The sequence below is a fragment of the Mustela lutreola genome, chromosome 3, assembly GCF_030435805.1.
Source record: "Mustela lutreola isolate mMusLut2 chromosome 3, mMusLut2.pri, whole genome shotgun sequence".
Taxonomy (NCBI): domain Eukaryota; kingdom Metazoa; phylum Chordata; class Mammalia; order Carnivora; family Mustelidae; genus Mustela; species Mustela lutreola.
The window spans coordinates 156962616-156976463 of NC_081292.1; the positions used below are offsets into that span (position 1 = coordinate 156962616).

Consider the following 13848-nt stretch of genomic DNA (forward strand, 5'->3'; position numbering starts at 1 on the left):
ATGTTACGTATCTTGTCCATGGCCACCTATCTTGTGAAGAGATGCAGTGACATGCGTAACTCCAAAGCTTGTGTTCATTAATCCTCACACTGGCTAAACTGCTTTCGCCATCTCTGTTGGATCATTATTACACTCTAAAAAGTAAAACAAAATACATGCATAGGTTTCTTTTCAACCCACCTGGATGGACAGAGGCTGCTCTATTGTACAGCTTTCCTGGGATAGGGTGAGGGCTCACCCACATCAAGTCTATGTGAATTGTATATCAATTTGTATGGTTTTGACATGTTTAGTTGACTAGATTAGTGTGCATCAATTTTGATTTAGTGCATAAGAATGAAAATCAGTTCCAGTTACAAAATACACACAAAAAAAGCCAATTCTTAGAAGACAAGGAAATATTCATTTATTCATTTTAGAACATTTAGTTTTCCCCATGTAGTATCATTTGGAAATATGATAATCATAACAGTATTTCTTTCTAGATGCTATTTTCCCCCTTATGAAAATCAAGAGAGAATTCTAACATGGGAACTTCACCATTTTCTCATTTGACTTATCACTTCTAAATCAAAGCTTTATAGGAGTATCCTTATTAACATTGTGAACAGTCAATCCTCAAATATTTATGGCTCAATTCCAGCTTTGGGGTCGTATGCTGGACAAACCATGACTCAGTGGGGATAAGAAGGTCTTCTTTTCCACTCTGATCTAGATTCCCATTATTTCATACTCCATAATACATGGTAATCTCTAAATGAATACCACTGTATGTGTTCAGAGTGGGGAGGGAGTTACCATCAGCTATGACAAGAGGTTTGTGGGATGAGATCCAAAATTGTCCATAAAGAATGAAACAAATTTGAATAAATGGAAAGCAAGAGATATTGGGGGCAGAGCATGATCATATTATAGCCTCAAAGGAAGGGATTTGCAAGACGTGTTCATAAAACTGTGAGAAACTTCTCTCTGTTGTGAACAGGTGTTTTATGTGAGTTAAAAGTGGAAAGTTAAATTTGGGTCAAATTTCAGACTGTCTCACATATTTTGTTACTGAAAGTAATAGCAACAAGTAAAATCTAATGAATGCTCACTACGTGCTGGAAACTGCTAAATATTCCACATGTTTGAAAGCATTTGAACAGCTTTGCGCAGTGGCAGTATCATAGCCAATGAGGTTTATCCGAGGTGCGATTATTGCTAATTGAAAGCATTTGAACTTCATGAAAAATGTATGCATAGATGTGATTATTATCCCCATTTTACAGGTTAGGCAATCAAATCTCAACAAGGTTAATTAGCTGGTTAGTAAGTAACAAAGTCAGGACTCAATATTGTGGGGCCATGGAGAGATTTGGAAGAGTGTGACACAGTTGAAACAGGGCTATTGGAATGTTCATCTGGTAGAGAGTATCAGAATGAATCGGATGAATGGAAAGGCAGAGAGGCTGCCATGGAGACAATCGCTGGAGCTAGGCATTAAGTATAAACAGCCTTAATGAGAGACAAAGCTCTATTTAAATGTAAGGGTGATAAAGAAAGACAGAGCAGACATGAATCCAAGACTTCAACTGGGAGAATTGTAGAACTAATTTTTTTTTTTTTAAAGGGCTGGGTAGGGAGAATCTTTGAAGGCAGGTGTACTAGTAATAGTGGTAATCAAGTTGGTATTCAATATGAAAATATTAGTGAATGGAAGAAATCATATGAGGATTTCCAATTAACAGTAAACACTGTAGTACTTAGACACAACTCTTGATATATAGCTTTAAGATGATTGGACCCTTTTAGGGACCAAATTGGAATATTACTATGGTGAGTAATTGTGAATAATTGGCTGAAAAGGCCACAGGAATTTTCTTTCCGGGCTCCTGGGTGGCTCAGTGGGTTTAAGCCTCTGCCTTCAGCTCAGGTCATGATCTCAGGGTCCTGGAATCCATTCCCACATCCCAGGGAGCCTGCTCCATCCTTCCCTCGCCTGCCTCTCTGCCTACTTGTGATCTGTCTGTCAAACAAATAAATTAAATCTTCAAAAAAAAAAAAAGTGGTTCAGAGTTGGAAAAAAAAGAATTTTCTTTCATTTCTTTCACAACAAGGTGTGTGTTTTTGCGTGCGTCTTCATAACTCTACCTCAAAATCTTTTTTTTTTTTTCCTACAGGTTGCTTCTTTGCAGAACTATGGCTCTGACGCCGGTGCTCATAGCCCACTGTATACACGCTGTTATGACAACCTTTGTCAGGTTTTGTTGTAATAGTTTTCAACATGCCTGTGTGCCCCCTAAACTCTATGGTCCTCAAGAACAGGAATTGTGTCGCAATCATCTATCTGAAGCAAGAAGCTGAGCAACAGTGAGTGCACAACAAATGTTTGTTTAGTGATGATTCTCAGCACCAAAAGGATACTTTTTATAACATAGGAGAAATAGAGACCAAAGATGTCTATTGTATAACTTTTTAGCTAAATTAGACCCACGTCCTGTTGCTGGACAGTGTCCCAAAATTAAATGACCACTAAAGAGATGAATATGATAACATTACGACAGAGCTGGAGGAGGGGGGGTACTCTTCAAGCAGATCTTGTTAAAGTCCCCTAATGATCCATTTGTGTCTAGTCAAATAGACTTTTATTCTTTTATTTAACTTAGATAGTTAAAGAATTATTAAGTGTTAAACTTTGAAGTAGAGCTTTTATTTGGTATGGGACTTGGTGGACTATATGTGTGTGTGTGTGTGTGTATAATATATGATAACATCTTTAAAATACTTTTGTAGAATCCTTATAACAGTGCCTAGCACATATTAAGTGCTATATAAAGTTCAAAGAAGGGATAAAGCTTTGTAGATCAAGTTAGAATACGAAAGCCTTTGTGTATTGTATTACTTAGGATAATGTTTCCTGCTGTAACAAACAAATCTGAATAAATATCAATGGCTTAATAAAAGTTTCTTTCTTGCCCATAGATATGGACATAAATAGTGCTCCCATATGGGATGTTCCTAGCTGGTAGCTGGCCTTCCCCGTGATCTTTCTGAAACAGAGAATCCCTTCATGTTGTAATCTGCCCTTCTCCAGGGCCTCCTGCTCATCTGCATCTAGATTGTGGATGGGAAAAAAGAGGGTAAGGAAGACATATTCACTTCTTTTGACCTCATCTCCAGAGCGACAAGTGTTCTTTCACTTAAATTCCACTGATGATAACTAGCCACATGATCATGTCCGCTGCAAGGGAGAATGGGGTTTCTCATCTAGCTGTGGGCAGAGGAGGAAGAGTAAGTGCATTTGGTGAAGAGCTGAGCAGTCTTTGCCAGTTCTGGATACTTAGAAAACTCTTCTCTCTTCCCTAAGGAGATAACCCAAAATGCCATGCAATGAACAAACCCAGTCTGAAATCTAAAACCTCTAGTGGAGATACAGCGCTTTCTCTCTCTCTCTCTTACCCTGGTGCAGAAATGGTTATTCATGTTCTGCTGGCTTGTGATCTGAAGACAAGTTATTTCTGCTGCTTCCACCACCCTGTCTCCCATCCAGCATACAATGGTGGGATGGAGAAAGGGTGACTGCAAGGCAAGTTCCCAAGTGGAAAAGGCAACAATGAGAAATTCATAGCGTTTTGGCTGTCTTTGTTAGTTCGATAATAAAGTCCAGCTGGGCTGTGAAGTACCTTTGCCTTATCAGTAGGGGAATTCCTTCCCAGTCTCTAATTATATCTTCTGGAAGATTTCATCTCCTTGTTTATTATTCTTGGTTTATTTTTCTTGTTTCCCTCAGGGAACTTCTTCCAGGTTCTCTTCGGTCACCTGTGAAGAGGGTGTTAGACAGTTGTTGTTTGGGTTCTGTTTTTGTGGGGGGCATACTAGTCCCCTACCTATTAAGTTAAATTTTTGGTTTGTTTTGTTTCATTCTGTTCTGTGTGCCAATAAGTATGCCCAATGTTTCCTTCTTTATTTATTGCTTTTTTTCTTTGTTTCTTCATTCCTATGCTTTTCTACCTTAACTTAATGACTTGGGTGGGGAGACTGTATGGTTAATCTTTACTGTAAGACTGAGACACTCTGTTCAGTTAAGAAGTCTTGCTGGGCCTTTAATGTCCAAAGCTTTGTTCGATCTTATCTAACTTACTATTCTGAGGTCCAGAAATAAACATTGTTTTCAACTAAGTAAAGTTCTTGACTCTTTATTTTTTTAAGTTGTACCTTAAAATAAGCTATTCTTGCCTGAATTCATCTCTTTCTTATAATATCTTGCTAAGAGTAACATAGAGTATAGCACACTATATTCTGACATCTTCCGGAAATTTCATTAAAAGCTATAGTCTCAGAAGGCATATATTCTGTCTTCCAAATTGTCACATGCTTATTAAATATTTCCCATAGTGTCACGGGAGTTTCCATCTCCCCAGCCTGCTTATCTTGGCTCTTATTACCTGACCTCTCAGCCTGTGCTGTCCATTTCATATTTGCTGTTAGAGCAGGACCCTATATTCTGTTTTAAGTGGGATGAATACTGTTAGTTGTTTAAATAAAAATCTCCAAAATTTCAGTAGCATGAAGGTTTATTTCTTGCTGCTCTATAGTCCTGCTGACTAGATATTCTACTTCTTCCTCTCAGGAATGATCTACTGCAGCTGAATCAATCTTTCTCTCTCTCTCTCTCTCTCTCTCTCTCTCGTTTTGTTTATGTGTCTCTCTAGGTTTCCCAGACAACATTTTCCCTGCTTGAAAGTATTTGCACCTTTCTTCCAGCTAAATCATATCCCACGGAGGATGGGGTTTTCCTGTCATCCATGAAAACTGTAGACATGTGGATGCAGATTTGACAAAGGATTAGGCAAATTTGCAACTGCCGATGTCTGGTATGCCTCAACATTTTTAAACCCAAGCTCTTTAAACAGGAACATAAAATTTTATACTGTCCCACTTCCTTCCCCTACTAGTCTTCCCATTTTGAAGTGGGAGGTGGGTCAGTTATTATGTATTTCATTACTTTTCTGTTCATAGGATGAAATCCTATCAGAAGAAAGCATGAGGATGGAACAGAAAGGGGGAGAAAGAAAGAGAAGCAATAGGTCACATCATGGCTTACTTGCCTAACCCTGTAACTAGATGCTGAGTTGCTTTCTGGCAGGGGCTTTATCTGTAGAACTCCAGGACTGGATGTGGTGATCTGCCCAGAGTGTGAACCTAATTCATGTTCCTGGATGTGTGATGAGGAACACAAGTCCAGATTCAGAATGACATTGCTCAAACCCTTACTCTACCAGTTGTCATGAATCTTGGGCAAGTTACTTAATCTTTCTGAGCCTCAATCTCATCCTCTGAAAAATAAGGAAAATAAGAATGTGTACATCATAGGGCTGTTATAAGCCTTAACTGAAATAATAAATATAAAGTCTTAGAATAATGCCTGGGCCCATAGTAAGCTTTTAATAAGTATCAATCACAATGTTGAGATCTAGAACAGCATAATGAATGAAAGTAGGATTCTAAAGCCATGCTAATGGAGTTTTAATACCTGTTCTATTTATATGTAGAATATGTCTTATTTTTTCCAGGGTGATCTTATTTCTTTATGCCAGTTTTTACATGACAAACATTCACCAAACACTGATGTTATATAAAAAGACTAAAGGAATGAACTATTTAAAAGATAAAATTAATCCCAGGAAAGCAGTTCTAACAACGCTAATTCCTACACCTGACTTTGGTTTGTGGTCTTGTTTCTCACATTAACATTAATGTGAAATGTTCCATTAAATGTGCCTAGTTTGTAAACCAAAGTCTACGTCTTGTTTTTCTTTTCCATTTCCCAGTCATACCAGCCATACTGTGTAATTCGAATGAAAAGAAATTGTGGTGTCAGAAGGAACTTGTATCAGTACATCTCATAACAGAACATAGCAAGCATTTTTCTAATTGGCCAAATCTTACAACCAGATATATTTGGGAAAGGGGGTGGATTGATATCATCTTCCAGGGAAGGAAGAATTGGATTTAAGAGCTTGGCTGTTTCACCTCTCACATTACCCAGGAGAAATAAAAAAGCAAAAATAATATCCTAGGAAACTGCATAGTGGTTTCTAATATGAAAGACTTTTAGTGACTTATTGCTGTTTGCAGTAGCATCTCATAGTTTCTAACAGTATAAAGCGTGCTAAGGAAAAAAAAAAGATACCACCACCCACATTTTGTCTGGAGTTAATATGTATTTTTCCTCTTGTCAAAGTGTGGGAGGCTCTCTGTTTATATAATTACAGCTTTCAAAAATCACTTAAATAGACATGAGCAAAGAAGTGAAATTGCATGTGGAGTATTCGGATGACACTGAATCTGTCAGGTCTATGGGATTTTCGTACAAAAACTGAGATGTTTTTCGACTCTCACTTGGATGGAACTGTGCTTTGCTGGATTGGGAAAACAGCTTTTCCATATTGCTGACAATCTTGACAATGGTCCTGATGAATTATCTGTACTAGACATCCTCCCAAACCAACTGAATTCACTTCTGTCAAGGAGATTTGGAGAAAAGCAATGAGCTTTGTCTTTTCCTGCAGCCTGGGGCACCATATATCCAAAGAGATTAGGAGGAGGAAGGCAAACCCAGGCCACACTTGCTAGCTACCCTTTTTCTTCCGTGCCTAATGGGCTATCTTTTTATCATATAAGGATGTAAGAGTGGAAATAAAAGCGGTAGGCGGTCACGATGGAATTACACTTATATTTGTGAGGGGCAAGTATTTACCTTTGCTCACCAAACTCATTTTATTTTTTTGAACAAGGAAAAATAATCAGTTTTTCCCTTGACCTTGTTTTTTTATGTCTCATACTTTACCTTTTAAAATTTATTATACTTTACTTTTTTATTTCTAAATAGTTTTACTGAGGTAAATTTAACAGACATTAAACTGCACATTTTAAAAGTATATGATTTCAATTCTGACATATGTATATGCCCTTGTAGCCTATCATTAAAATCAGGAGATAAACATACCCATCATGCCCCAAAGTTTTCTTGTGCCCCTTTGTAACCTCTCTGCTGCCCTTCCCTGTGTTCCACCTCACCCTTCCCCACCGGCATCACCCCATCTCTTGGCAACCTGCTGCTCTGCTTTCTGTCTTGATAGATTGGCTGGCACTCTCTAGAATTTTATAGAAATGGGATCATACAGAACGTACTCTTTTTGTAGGGACTCTCCACTCAGCATAATTATTTTGAAATTCATCCAGCTGGTACATGTTAGTCCTTTCTTTTTGTCAAGTAGCAGTCCATTATATGGATGTATCACAGTTTGTTTTCCCATTCAACTGTCCACAGGCCTTGGAGTTGTTTCCAAATATAGGCTACTAGAGAAATGTTTTGACATTGTGTATAAGCCTTTGTGCATATATATGCTTTCATTCCTCTTGGGTAAATATCCTTTTTTATAAAAAAAGATTTCACCTATTTATTTATTTGAGAGAGAGTGAACAGGAGCAGGGAGAGAGGTGGGGGCAGGGGAGGGGGGAGAGGATCTTGAGATGACCACAGGTGCTCAATCGCATGACCCTGAGATCATGACTTGAGCTGAAACCAGAGTCTGCCACTTAGCCAACCGAGCCACCCAGACGTCTAGGAATGGGATGTCTGAATCACATGCTAAGTATATTTTTAACTTTAGGAGAAACGGCTAAACTATTTTCCATAGTGGTTATACCATCTTAGATGCTGCTAACAGCACTGAGAATCACAGTTCCCCCACAGGTGCTCAATCGCATGACCCTGAGATCATGACTTGAGCTGAAACCAAGAGTCTGCCACTTAGCCAACCGAGCCACCCAGACTTCTAGGGATGGGATGTCTGAATCACATGCTAAGTATATTTTTAACTTTAGGAGAAACGGCTAAACTATTTTCCATAGTGGTTATACCATCTAAGATGCTGCTAACAGCACTGAGAATCACAGTTCCCCCACATCACCAGCACTTGGTATTGTCAGATGTTTTAACTTCAGTCTTTCTAACAGGCATGGAGTGTATATCATTGTGATTTTAATTTATAGTTTCCCGAGGCCTAAGACTATCGAGTATCTTTTCATGTTCCTATTTGCCAACCTTATATCTGTTCATACCTTTTTTCCATTTCATTGAGCTTTTGTTTTTATCATGTCAAAGTTTATGTTCTGATTCCAAATATGTTATTCTACTTTTAAAATTAATATGCAACAAAATTGACTTTTTGGTGCAGAGTTCTATGAAATGTTGCCACGTGCATGATTTCATGTAACCACTACCACAATTAACATATAAAGAAGCTCCATGACGGCAAAAACTCCGTCTGGTAGCACCCTGGTGTCGGCAATATTCTGCCTCCTCCCAACCTTTATTCTGTTCTCCATTCTATAGTTTTGTCTTCTCAAAATTGTCATATAAATTGTTTTATATGGGGGAGCATTTTGAGACTGGCTTCTCTCATTCAGAGTAATGCCTTGGAGATTAATCCACGTGTTGAATCAGTAGTTTGTTTCTTTTTTGTTGCCGGTTCTGTTCCATTATATGGATACACCATAGTTTGTTTATTGTTTGTTGCATGATATTTGAGTTGTTTCTAGTTAGGGGTAATTATGAATAATTTTATGTACAGAGTTTCACGGGAACTTAAGCTTCTTTAGGAAAAAATACTTAGAAAGAGAACGTCTTGTTCTTATAGTAAATGTATGTTTAAAATACACTTACAGAAAGTGCCACACTTTTTCCAGAATGGCTGCACCTTTTTGCATTTCATAATGTGTGTGAGATCTAGTTGCTCATTAGAATTTAGAACTGTTAGTATTTTATATTTTAGCCATTCCAATAGGTGTGTAGTAGTATCTCATTTTGTTTTAATTTGCATTTCCCTAAATGTTGCCGGGTATGAGTTCCTTATATATTTTGGATATTTAACTTTCACATATATGATTTGCAAATATTTTCTCCCAGTGCATAGGTTGCTGTTTAATTTTATTGATTGTTTCTTTAGCTGTGCAGAAGCTTAGTTTGATGTAGTCCCACTTGTTTATTTTTTATTTTGTTTATTCTATTTATTTCTGCTCTGGTATTTATTATTTCAGTTACTTTGGGTTTAATGTGCTCTTCTTTTTCTATTGCCTTAAAGCTGATCCTGAGGCCATTGATTTACTTTTTTCTATTATAGATGATCTGTTCTATGAAATTTCTAATTACTGACTAGTGGAATCTGACAAATTTTGATATGTTGTTTGTATGTTCATTCAGTTTACAATACCTTCTAAATCCTTTTTTATACTTTTTTTTTTTTAACCCATGCACTTTTAGAAGTGTATTATTTATTTTCCAAATTCCTTGGGCTTTTCCAAAAATATTTCTGCTGTTAATTTTGAATTTAGTTTCATTATGGTCAGAAAACACATTTCGGGTACTTGAGTCTTTTCAAATTTATTGGTAGTTTTATTATGGCTTATAGTATGGCTGATCTTGGTTACTAGTTATTCGATTATTATCGGTTATTAGTTATTTGAAAAAAATGGGCTAACTTGTAGAGTTGCTTGGAGAGTTCCAGAAATGTCAGTTTTAAGACAAATTGATAGTTTTTTCTTATGTCTTCTATCTTTTTACTTATTTCTGCTTAATCATTACAGTATTTGATTGTAATTGTGGATATGTCCATTTCTTGAACTTCTATTATGTTTCACGTATTTTGAAGCTCTATTGACATGTACTGAAATGTTATGTTTTTCTGATAAAGCCTCACGTTTTTAATTAGTAAACAACTTTTTAAAAAATCCATGGTATTATTCTTTCTTATGAAATTTACTTTGTCTGATATTATATACCAATTCTAGTTTTATTTGACTAATGTTACTATGGTATATGTTTTCATATTCAAATTTTAACAGATCTTTATCTTTCTATTTCAGTGTCTTTCTTGAAGGTGACATAGAGTTGAATCTTGCTTTTGGATTTCATCTGACAACCTTTATCTTTTAACTGAGTGCTAAGATCATTTGTTGCAATGTGTTTATTTATATGGTTAGGTTGAAATCTACCATCTTGCTGTGTGTTTTCTATTTGTCTCATTTATTCTTTGCTCCTCATTTTCTTTTTTTAAGAACATTTTCTGGGTTAATTAAGTACTTTTTATAATTCTATTTTATCTCTTTATCTGTTTAGTGACTTTTGTTGTTTTAGTGATTGCTTTGGGGTTTATAGTATACATTTTAAATCATTACAGTGTAGGGTGCCTGGTTGGCTCCCTACAGATGGTTAAGCGTCTGCCTTTGGCTCAGGTCATGATCCCAGGATCCTGGGATTGAATCCCACATTGGGTTCCCTGCTCAGGGGGAAGCCTGCTACTCCCTCTGCTTCTGCTTCTCTCTCTCTCTCTCTCTCTTTCTCTTCCTGTCTGTCATGAATAAATAAACAAAATCTTTTTAAAAAGTTATCACAGTCTACCTTTGAAAGACAACAACCTTTATGTTTATGATAAGAAATTAAAACAATGAACTTAACACTTCTTCACTTTTTTAAAAAAAATATTTTATTTTTATTTATTTGAGAGAGAGAAATACAGAGAGAGAGAGAGCACACAAGCAGATTCAGGGGCAGAGGGAGAAGCAGACACCCTGCTGAGCAGGGAGATGGATATGGGACTCCATCCCACCATCCTGAGAACATGACCTGAGCTGAGGGCAGATGCTTAACCAACTGAGCCACTCAGGTGCCCAACTTCTTCACTCTTGACATTCATAGTTCTGTCATACATCTCACTTGTAAATATATTATAAAGTTCATATTGAATTATTATTATTTTTGTGAAAGTACTCAATTGTCTTTTTAAAAGATTTAAATAATAAGAAAAAATTCTTATTTTTTCATGTAGTTGCTATCTATCACAATCTTTATTTCTTCATGAAGATCTGTATTTTCAACTGGTATTTTTTTTTTTTCTTACAGAAGGGTTTCCTTTAATGTTTTCCATAAAACAAATTTGCTGGTGATAAATCATTTCAACTTCTGTATGTCTGGAAGAGGCTTTGTTTGCAAGATGTTTACACTGAGTATAAAATTTGGGTACTTTAGAGGTATTGTTCCTCTGTCTTCTCACTTGTAAAGTTTCTAACAAGAACTGTCTTGTTCTTTTGTATATAACACTTCTCTTTCCTCAGACTGCTCATGATTTTCTTTATCACTGGTCACTAGACATTATGCTTACAATAAACTTTGTGTAGTTTTATTCATGTTTTTTAAGCATAGATTTGTTGAGCTTTTTGAATCTAAGGTTTATATTAAACTTAGAAAAAATTAAGCCATTACTCTTTGTTTCTTGGACCTGACTGCCTCACCCTTTTTTAAAGATATTCCAATTACATGTTTGACTTTGTAAAGTTGATCAAGATCTTACTGCCTACTGACACTCTGTTTACGTGTGTGTGTGTGTGTGTGTGTGTGTGTGTTTCCTTTGTGTTTTATTTTGGATAGTTTTTATTTATATATTTTCAAACTCACAAATCTTCTCTTCCATAATGTCTAATCTTTTATCTCTAAAATTTAATTTGGGTATTCATTTCATATAACGTGTTTAACACATTTAGCATTTTCTCTACATTTTCTAAATATAAGAGATATGGCTATAATAATTATTTTCCCGACCTTTTCTGCCAATTCTAACATGTGTGCCAATTCTGGGTCTATTTTGATTGATGATTCTCATTATAGGTTATATTTCCTGCTTCTCTGCATTCTTGGTAATTTCTCATTGGATGTCCGAGATTATGAATTTTACTTTCTTTATGATAGGTATGTTTATGTTGTTATAAATATTCTTGAACTTTGTTCAGGGACCAGGTAATTATTTAGAAATTGTTTGATGTTTTTAGATCTTGCTTTTTAAGATACGTTTGGCATGACTAGAGCAATATTAATCTAGGACTAATTTTACCCTAGTATAGAAATGAGACTTGTCTGAGTATTCTACTAAGTGCCCTAAATGCTACTAAAAATGCATTACGAGATTTTCTAACATGAGGCTGGTTGAAAGGGTAATCTTTGTGGCCTAGGGGGAATATTATTTCTCCTAGTTATTCTTTCCTTCATATTGGGTATAAATTCTCATATTGGGTGTAATACTTTGTTGCATGCTTGTGGGAAATCCACTGAAGTTCTCTAGAGCTCTAAAATTTTCTCTCAAACTCTCTTAAAACTATAAGCTGGAAGAATGACCAGGCTTACTTTTTGTGTTTCCCATCTCACGAAGATCACTTTCCACGTTGCCTGATATCAAATGTCTTAAAATCAGTACTTACTATATTTTGCTGTAACATATAGAGGAGTAGAAGGACAGTATTCCACTTGTGTCTTTCATTTCTCCATTATTTTTTAGAATATGAATTTTTCATAGCTTGAAATGATTTATGGATCAGCTTCTTGGGCCTCCTCATTTTCAGAGAAAAATCTTGTACTTAGCAAGGAGGAAGTGAGCTGGCCAGACTCACTCTAGTGAGTTATCCAGTTATCCTTCTGGGAAGATAGTGCCTCTGTCTATGTCCGTCAGTACTTAATGCTAACATCCTGGCTTTAGCAAGTCTGGGATTTTTTTCTTGACTTTCATGCGGGAGGACCATAGTTTCTCTTTGGGGTGTTTCTGGTAAGCTTTCCATTATGGTCATTGTGCCAAGGATTTCAAAATTTGCTTGTAGGGATTACAACTTTCCTCCACCTCTGCAACCAGTCCGTGTTCAGTCACCACTGGATCCTAACTGTGTCTGCAGAAACTTTCCCCTCCTTTTCTGGTGTCTGACTTTGGTTTTATAACCCAAAGCACAGATGACACTGCAGCTGCTTCATTGCTTTGACATGACTTAAAAAGTGAGAGAAGATGGGCTTTTATTCTAGATGGGACTTGGATAATTTCTCTCCAAATCCTTGCACATGTGGCCTGGGATGCTTGCTGAGCCGACTGAAGCCTGATTGCTGCCTGAAACTTTACTTCCTCTAAGAGATATGACTCATATCCACCACATAGAGGCCTTTTATTATCCAAAACAACAGTGTGGGAGTGGGGAGCCCTCTCTAGGACATTAAAAGTGCCTAGGGTCAAGAACAGAGCTCTGCAGGTTTCAGCTGCCCTTTTCCTTCATTCTTACCAAGTTAGATATCTTCAAATTACCAGCCAATTAGTTTCTCTTTTCCTTCTCTCAGGAGGGTATAGGTCTCTGTCTTTTTAATTCAACTTCTGTAAGAGATCCTACTGCTACCTTCACCTTATTTTCACCAGGGTTATTCTGTAACCTTCTGCTTTTTCAACTTTCTTTGGGTGGTAAATTTTCTTTTTCTTTTCTAGAGATCCAAAATGAAGTATGAATTTTATTGTATGATTTATTTATGTGCACACAATTGAGATTTAATAATGAGATATGTCTTTTATTTTCATTATTACCTTGTTCAGAACTTTTTTTTTTTTAAGATTTTATTTATTTATTTGTCAGAGGGACAGAGCACAAGCAGGCAAAATGACAGGCAGATGCGGAGAGAGAAGCAGGCTCCCCACTGATCAAGGAGCCCAATGTGGGACTAAATCCCAGGATGCTGGGATCATGACCTGAGCTGAAGGCAGCGGCTTAATCGACTGAGCCACCCAGGAGACATCCCTTGTTTGGAAATTTTATAATAGTTGTTAGTCATTTTCCTCACTTATTCAACAATTTTTTTTTCTATTTTTTAAAAAGATATTTATTTATTTATTTATTTGACAGACAGAGATCACAAGTAGGCAGAGAGGCAGGCAGAGATAAGGAGGGGAAGCAGGCTCCCTGCTGAGCAAAGAGCCCAAGGCAGGGCTCCATGCCAGGACCCTGGCA

The 13848-nt window shown here is 36.7% G+C and overlaps 1 pseudogene; it reads left to right on the plus strand.

The window, feature by feature from the left end:
- Positions 1 to 1143: 1143 nt before the first annotated feature.
- LOC131828265 (U4 spliceosomal RNA) lies at positions 1144 to 1253 on the plus strand (annotated as a pseudogene).
- Positions 1254 to 13848: the final 12595 nt, after the last annotated feature.